Here is a 9,055-nt window from a genome sequence, read left to right as displayed (position 1 = left end):
AAAGTCAGGAAGTTCAGTTAATTTGGGGGAGGGAGGGGGGACAGTCTCTTCTAAGGACTTCTGTTCTCTGGGCAAGATTAGAAACAGTTCCTCCGCTGAGGGCGGGGAACGAGGAGGTAGTGACCCCTGCTTACTGCTCAACGTTAATCCGTAAGACCTCCAGCGGTGTGCAGCCTGACCCTGGAGCACTCCTGCCTGCCCTCCTTCCTCCCTCTGACCTGCTGCAGAATGCTTGGGTGTCCATGTGGTGGCTGAACTCCGGCCTCACTTGGGGCTAAGTCTACCCACTTGCCTGTCAAAATATCTCCCAAAGGCCCTGCATCTGCCACTGTGCTCATCTACGCTGAAGAGTGAGGTCACCAGAAAGGGCAACTGTGGTTCTGAACAGAACGAAGTCAGGTCCGTGGAGTCAGACTGGTATGAGCCGAAGTCCCCTGCCCGGTTCACACTTTTGTATGAATCGGGGAAAGGTGCCCTCTCTGGCTGGACGCAAGCCCTAGGTGAAAACCAAAAGCAAGACAAACTCCTATGTGTAGAAAAATAAAGAAGTGGAAGGAAATGAACGGACCCAAATTGCCATGGTGGCTATTGATCAATAGTAACTTGCCCCTCACCCCTCTTTTTGGAAATTTCACGATTTCCACAGTAACTATAGATTCTTTTTACAATAGAGATCTTTGGTAAATTTTTCTTCTTTCCCCCCTGGGGGGTCAGGTTTTCAAACTGCAACTCGGGACTACATGAGCTCCCCCTTAGTGTACACCCTGCCCCTGGGGTTATCCTGAGACTGGAAGGAGATGGGAAAGAGGACACAGCACGGGGGACTGGGGGGGGGGGGGTGGGGGCGGGGTGGGGGGAGGATCAGATCAAACAATCAATCCTGTTATCTGTCTTATCTGTTTGCCCTGAAACATCACTGGGCTGAGATGCTTTCTAAGGTTTATTCCAACTTAAACATTCTGTGCTTCTCTTCCTTGTAAGTTCAGGTGATAGCAGCAATGTGATTTTATCTGAGCAGAGTTTTCCACGGAATTATACACAGGACGGTCCCTTCAATTTCGGGGAAAGGGGAGCGTGTTCTGACAGGTGAGAGGGGGTCAGTGGGTACCACAGTGCCTGGATCAGAAGGTTACTCTGGAAGCTTCTGGGAAAGCAGCGAAATTTGGCCAGACGTACCATAAAGGAGAGACACGATGTGACTTGTGCAGTGACCCTGGGTTGGGAAAGGCCCACTTCCTGAAATAAGATGAACCGAGGTTGGGATTGCCCCACTGGGGCTGTTCACTGCTTTCTGAGTCACATTCAGGGCTTCTACCCCCTGCAGATCAGAAAGAATGAAAGAAGTTATGGGTAGCAGTGAAGAATGACAAACCTCCTTGCCCTTTCTCAGGGATTATAAAGCCTCTAGCCATGGAGGGGGAAAATGTCTTAATTCTAATGGGTTCCTGTGAGGACAAAGAGCTTGTAGCGTTCCTGGTAACCATCTGTGGTTCCCACTGTACAGCCCTCTGGATACCTGCTCAGTGTAAACAGGGATACATCGTAGGGGCAAGGAGTCCCTCCCTCCCTCTGTTTCTGCATTCTGTCGTGGGAGAGAGCCAAAGAGGCCACCGCATTGTCATTAGCAGTGGGACAGCACGGGGTGTTCTGGAGAGTGACAGCAGGTGGGCTCCTGGGGGCCTTCCTTCCTTAGATGAGCCAAGTTCGATTAAGGGGGGGATCTGGTACAAAGAGGGGCCGTGATGTCGATGGTGGAAGGCTATCCTCTGTCATTAAGTCATGCCTCAAATGTCAATGGGCTCTGCTCTGAGCCCGGCACCCTCCTAGGTCTGGGGAGCATAGTATCGAGTACGAGACAGACCCCGGGCCTTCGAGCGGCACGTGCTCTATTGTGGCCGAGAACTCGAGTTCTAGGAAGAGTGAAGTTGGTGCCAGGCAGAGGTAGCAAGGTTGCAAACAGAGAGTGTGCTGCGTGTCGTTTGAAATGTGCTTTGTTTGGCTCCTAGAGCTGGGTTTCGGGAATTCTGTTTTGTTTGTTTTTTATTTGTTTGCTTTGAGCCAACATCTAAAGGTCCTGACATTTTGCCTGAAGGTCCTGATCTTGGCTTCTGAAATGTGAGTGAAAAAAGCAACCTTGCTGCCCACCCCACAGTAAGAGCCGGCTGAAACCGAGTAGTGACTGCCCCTTTTAGGGGGAGGTAAATGGGTCGGTTCACTATTCCGAGACCTTCTGTGGCACCTGGCCCTTTGTCACTCAAAGACTTGTGACTGCGGCCGGAGGCTATCAGCCAGAGTTCTGGTTCCGGTGGGGGTTGCCCTTCTCCATGGTAACCACGCCCTGAGCCCCACTTTCAAACGTCCTGCTTGGTTTCATTGCGATTCAACAAACATTGACTGAGCAGCTCCTGAGAACCCGGGACAAGAAGATTAATAAGGCCCCGGGGAGGGCTTCCTGGAGGAGGTGATGCAGGGAGAGGGGAGAGACGAGTCTGGAGCCGTGGACAGAGGCCACGGAGGCTCTGCTAGAGCAGAGCTGGGATTCTACGTTACACAAGTCAGCAGGTCTCAAAGTTAAGTGCACACCAGCGTCCCCTGCATGGTTGCTGGGCCACATCTCTAGACTTTCCGTTCAGAAGATCGGGGGTGGGTGGGGTGGGCAAGGAAGCTGTGTTGCCAACAATGTCCTGGGCGAGTGTTACTGGTGCTACTGGTCTGGGAACCACACTAGGAGCTGCTATTTAGAGGACGAAGAGCTGTTCTCTGGCTTTCCCTCTCAGCTCCTGGCTTGGCTTGGCCGGCTGGACAAGTGCCTGGGCAAGTACAAAACATCCTTGGCCATTTGAGCTGGTCCAGTCCTGCTAGACCACTCGGCCATGATTTCAGTTCAGGTTACCTGGCAAATTATGCCAACACACAGAGCATACTTTCTCCTTGGGGGTCACTGGCCCGGAAATTTGTGCCCCCAGGAAGCCAGGAATGGAGGGACCACCCTGCTATGGTTTTGGAGCTCCGAGCTGGGTTGGGGCAGGAAAAAATATGAAAGAGTATACAGGCGGGGGAAAGGATATGTTTAACAGAAAACCTCCGAGCTAGAATCTTTGCCAGGTGGGAAATGATGCAGTATCAGCCAATTTTGGGGGTCCTGTAGGAAATGGAGCGTGAACACTTTGAGTTTTGCAATTTGGGTGCCTCTTGCCCGAGCCTGTGCCTGGATCTGAACAGAAGCATAAGCTTTGGAGTTAGGCAGGCTTGAGTGAGTCCCAACGGGCTGGGGAAGTCGTGACCTCTGTGGTCTGGATTTCTTGTGTCTGGAACGTAAACAATAATCGAGTCATTTTCACGAGTCACGGAGGATGAAGTGAGGTAATGCCTGAGGAGCTAAGAGTTAGTGCTGGGAGCAGAGAGGATCCTGACCCGGAACTAATGGTCAGATCCACAACTGGGTACCTACTATGTGTCGAGCCTTATATTTTGCACCGTGCGAACATCAGTTAAATTGCTCTGACAGCCGTCTACTGCAGCGCTATGAGGGCAGGAACCAGGCCTTCACATATAGCCGGACCCTCAGCAGATGCTCCATGAGGCTTCTTGACCGACGGCTGTGGAAGGTCCCTATCTCCAGAACGAGGATGCCGCTGCTGGTGTTCAGGGAGAAGGAACAGGGGAGACCACAGCGTCCAGGGGACAATAAACCGGAATGACTTTTTGCTCCAGCAGAAGTGGGAGGAGGAGTTTGTGAGGATAAATGAAGCCAGTGGCAGTGCAACGAAAGAGGATAGCAGGGAATTTTAAGAGAAACTTTTAACTTAAAAACAAACAAACAAATTTGAGGTAAAAAAAAAGTTCAGGGTTCTGAGGCCTGATTCATTAAATTGATAATTACATATTATCCCTACTATGTGTTCAAAATATGTATGTAGTGTGGTGGGAAAGGTTTGAGAGCCAGAGAAGCCAGGGTTTGAGATCCTGGCTGTGCCTCTAATTATAACAAGTCCATAACAAAAGGAATAGATGGCATTAGAGCTATTTACTGAGTCCCTACTATATACCAGGCCCTATAATACTTTACATTCGTCGACTTAGTAAATTACTTATGATATTTACAAAGTTTTGCAAACTCAATTAGGATCTATTAGTTTTTAAAAATTTTTTAATGTTTTTATCTATTTTTGTTTTGAGAGAGAGTGTGAGCAGGGGAGGGTCAGAGGGAGAGGAGGACAGAGGATCCGAAGCAGGTTCCGTGCTGATAGGCTGTCAGCAGCAAGCCCGACGCGGGGCTCGAAACCACGAACCGCGAGATCACCACCTGAGCCAAAGTCGGACGCTTAACCGACTGAGTCACCCAGGCGCCCCTAGAATCTATTAATTTTGACTTGGGCAAAGCATTCATGTCTCTTACTCTAGTATTAACGAGCATTACTGTGATTGATCTCCTAGGTGTCAGACATCACGAAAGGCACTTGACCTACAACGTTCAGACTTACCGGTTTCATACGTGAGTTTGTTATATCTGTGACTGTGACCTCTGTGGCTTATTTGTTACCGGACACCAGCACACTGTTTGACTATTGTACACACTTAGTAAATGGTGCCATTGTAAGTCTAGTTAATTTCACAAACCATCGTCTAATTTGAGTATTCAAAGCCACATTTGGAGGTGGGTTGAGCAGAGATTTTCTTCTTGTTTGAGAAATGGGGTGAAATTGCCCCAAATCTGAGGACTCGGGGGTAGGAGGCTCATAACTTCTTTAAAAAGTATTTATTTAAACAATCTCTGGTGACAAAGGAAGACTATGGTCTTGGGAAACACAGAAGGAAAGGCGTGAGCAGCCAGTTTTCACCTCACGGACACTGAAGGTTTTTACCTGGAGCTTTTTCCTTCTTCCAGTTGGTGCCCAGACAACAGAGAAGTAGTCTTAGCTCCAGCAAGTGTTGATCTGCATTGCGTATGAAGTTCAGCCACATGACACTGGCCTACAAAACGGCAATTTCATACAGTTCAACTTCCTATGTAGCTGCTGCCTCTTCTTTCGCTTATTTTGAAACAAGCTTCCTTGGTCTGCTCATAAGCTGCCTTAAATCTTAAATAGAGGGGCTCCTGGGTGGCTCAGTCGGTTGAGCATCCGACTTCGGCTCAGGTCATGATCTCGCGGTCTGTGAGTTCGAGCCCCGCGTCGGGCTCTGGGCTGACAGCTCAGAGCCTGGAGCCTGCTTCGGATTCTGTGTCTCCCTCTCTCTCTGCCCCTCCCCCGCTCATGCTCTGTCTCTCTCTCTCTCTCTCTCTCTGTCAAAAATAAATAAAACATTAAAACAATTAAAAAAAAAATCTTAAATAGAAAATAAAGTCACCTATCCCCACCATCAGAGATAACCGCTAGGAAGATTTTTGTGTATCAGTTTCCAGAGGTTTTTCTCTGCATATTTATGTACATATTTAAGCAAGGCTGAAAACAGCCTGTAATTATGCCAGCCCGTGTTCCGTTAGCAGTTCTCCACTTAAATCTGATCCTTTGAAGTCTAGTGCTTTCTCACAGCCATGTAACACATTATTTGACATTTCCCGAATTCTGGCAGCCTCCACGGGGATAGACTCCCTGTCAGCGGGCCTGACTGAACAATTCTAAAATTATCAGCACTGTCAGAGGGCCCTCAAAGAAGCTCCTAATGAATGCGAAAGTTCAAAGTGGTTTTGTGCAGGTGTTATTTTTGGAGCCACTTTTTCAGGCTTTTACGGTACAATCCACCTCAGTAGCGGCTGCCTTCAGGAGAGCACCAAGCTGCTGCCCGCTGGCCCCGGGGGGGAGGGGGACCTGAACACCTGCCGCCTCTCCAGGCCCTGCCTGGACAGCTCAGAGTCCCGCAGGCTCTCCCCTTTTCTTGCTCCAGTCACTGAAGCAAGAGTTCACTCTGCTGAAGAGTTTGGAATGGCCGGGGCAAGGCTGGGGCTTTTCCCATCAGTCTGGGTACCTTGGTTTTCCCAGGCCTGGTGGCTCTGGGCAGAGCACTGAGCCGAGGAGGAGTAATGAGAGCCAGGCTCCTGAATGCCCTTCTCTCCCCACACAGCCATCTCCCGGGGACAAGTGTCATCCTTCCCTCTGGTGTCTCTCTGTCTCTTCTGCTTTGCAAAGCGTGCTAGCCCCACTGAGTGCATTAGGAGACTGGTGGAAGGAAGCACCAGGGGGTCCAGAGGACAAGCTATGTGTGCTGGTCAAAAGGGCACTGGGCCACTGCCTGCACACCTGAGAATGTATTCTGGTGTCAGGATGAAAATCAGCAGTGCACCGTCCTGCTTTGTTTGGCCTGTCCAATTTTGTTTTTTTTTGTTTGTTTGTTTTGTTTTGTTTTTAGTGGTAACTTTCACAAAACTGGTTATCAGGCTTCTCCAGAAAAGTCCAAAGATCTGGCAGCATCGCTCAGGTCTTCTCTTGCAATACCCGAAGCAGAGCCCTGGACAGGGCGCGTCCTCCGGACCAACTCAGAACCCACCTGTCTTCTACTTGCCTGGCTTCCCCGCGTGCACTTCCTGCTTGCAACCTGCCCTTGACGAGTGACTCCTGCCCCGCTCTTCGGGCACTTTATCTGTTTCCTCATCTGCTAAGCAGGACTGATGGGCTCTAGAAGCAACAGCCCTGTGTAAAGAGAAGATGTTTTCCTCCCCCCGCCATAGTGTGTCTTATCACTCCAAAGGCAGCAACGTGGGGCTGGAGGTGGTAAGAAGGCGGGGACCCTAGGGGAGGCTCTCTCAGGCTGCTGGATATCCAGGAAATAGATCTTTCACGAAGGAAAAAGTGAGAGGACATTTTTATGGGCAAGAAGTCTCAGAGTGTGGGGTGGGTAATTGGGTGGGTTCAGGCAGGAAGCACTTAGGGAGAAAGAGAGAGGACAGTCATCCTGGTAGAGGCCCGGCCTCCCCTGAGCCTCACCTCAAGCATATTCCTTCTAGATTGTTATTTGTGCGACAATAGGTAGCCAAAGAGCTGGAGTTTGCGTTATTTTAAATTTACTCTGCATGTTGGCAGCTTTTCAGGCAAAGTGAATGGACATATATGTAACTGATAAAGATGTTTACATGCGATTCTAATCTTCGCCAATGCACACATACAGTTTGGTAGAAGGTAGTGGGGATATGGATGGACCATCTTGTTTTCCACATGTGTAACATGACGATGTGTGTGTATGCATAGTATGTCAATAATAGCCCAGCTATCATATATCTGTGTAACTCTTTACCACTGTAAAGCCCTTTCCTTACGTAATCTTACTAAAAGTTCATTCTGAGTTAGGGAAGGTAGGTTTAAATGTGTCCCACATTTAAAGGGTGAGAAAACGGTGGCCCAGATTAGGTGACTTCTCCTGATGGATGGATGGATGGATGGATACAAAATTTAATTTTTTTTCTAGTTTTTAAATTAGTATGTATGGATAGTTCTATCCGTGACAGGAAATTACTTGATCGTACCCTCAGATTATCCCTGTGAAAGTTGGTATATAGCTTTCAATCTTTTTCTTTCCATAGCTATTTTTCAGCGGTACCCCATTGGTTCATGGCTGGCTTAACAGGGAGTTCTGTTACTTCTGCATTAAGCCGTAGCAATAAATATATTTTTTTGCCTACATCGCAGCATTATAATGTGTCAATGTGAAAAAAAATGTGATACATTCATTTATGTGGTTTCCAATTGTTTTGCCACCATAAGCATTACCTTTAGGGACACCTAAAAACAAAATATGCCGGGGGAGGTCATTAGACAATCTAGGAGTATTGCAGCATAAAGACCATTTCTTTTTATTTTTTAAAGTTTATTTACTTATTCTGAGAGAGAGAGCACTGTGGGGGCAGGGGGTGGACAGAGAGAGAGAGAAAATACCAAGCAGGCTCCACACTGTCAGTCCCAATGTGGGGCTCGAACTCGTGAATGGTAAGATCATGACTTGAGCCGAAATCAAGAGTCAGACACCTAACAGACTGAGCCACCCAGGTGCCCCAAGACCATTTTAAAACACCACTGTCATTGTTAGCATCATCTCCTAAGATAATACACACATCCCTTTTTTTCCTATAGCTCCACCCACACTGGGTTCTATAACTTTCACTTTTTTTTTGGTAGATGCACATAGTGGGAATATGAGATGCCCTAACAGGCTGTGGGAGATCTTTCTGTGTGAGCGGGTGCTCAGGAATCATTTACTTCTCTTCCTCTGGCATCTCCAACCAGGCCTGTGGGATCCAGACTCAACAGAGAACAAAAGGGAGATTCGAGCCTCCAGGATGGCATTCAGACTTAAGTTCAGAGCTGTGAGTTCCTCCTTAACTTTGTTTTTTTATCTTTGTTTATTGTAATTAATCAAAAATTAATTTTAAATAATTCAATCAAAAGTTATACATCCTCATAACTTTAGGTCCCCTTTAAAAATTTAAGCCAAGTAAAATGTTTGGGATGCAGTTTGAACCTCAAATTCCAGTCCCTCAACCCAGACCATTTCTTTGGAGATCTATTGTTGGGGAAAAGAGGCCACATCACAATCTGTGAACGAAGGAAAAAATGAGGGTGACAATGGCTATGGACAAAGGAAATGCTCAGTGAAAATCTCTGAGACATGAATGATAAGGAGGAATGTCCCTGCGAAAATCTAGAAAAATGTTCTGGGCAGCGGGGATGGCCAGAGCATCAGCCCTGGGATGGGAATGAGTGATAGAAGCAAAAAGAACACCAGAAGGGCAGGGAAACTGTCTCTTTCTCTGCACTGAACGCCTGGCCACCATCCAGGCTGTGGGGCCCGATGACCCGATCTGCACTGGTTGCCCCAGGCCCTCTGTATGGCTCTGACTTGCTACTCTTATTCCTTTATGGTATGTCCTTTTAAAACGGGATTTTAGTGTTGGTGGCCTCAACTGTTTAGGATCTAGCTCAGTACTGCGTAGTAAGAAAATGATTGCTGATGCTCTAAAGTAAACGTTAAGTCTGGGCAGTAAAGATGCACGTGAATAGAACCATTAGGCCTTTCAGGGTTCCTTAGTCCTGTTTTACACACAAGTTTAATGAGACTGTTAATT

The sequence above is a fragment of the Leopardus geoffroyi genome, chromosome B1 (assembly GCF_018350155.1).
Source record: "Leopardus geoffroyi isolate Oge1 chromosome B1, O.geoffroyi_Oge1_pat1.0, whole genome shotgun sequence".
NCBI lineage: Eukaryota > Metazoa > Chordata > Mammalia > Carnivora > Felidae > Leopardus > Leopardus geoffroyi.
The sequence above is the reverse complement of the archived record's forward strand: the minus strand, read 5'-3'. Positions refer to the sequence as shown.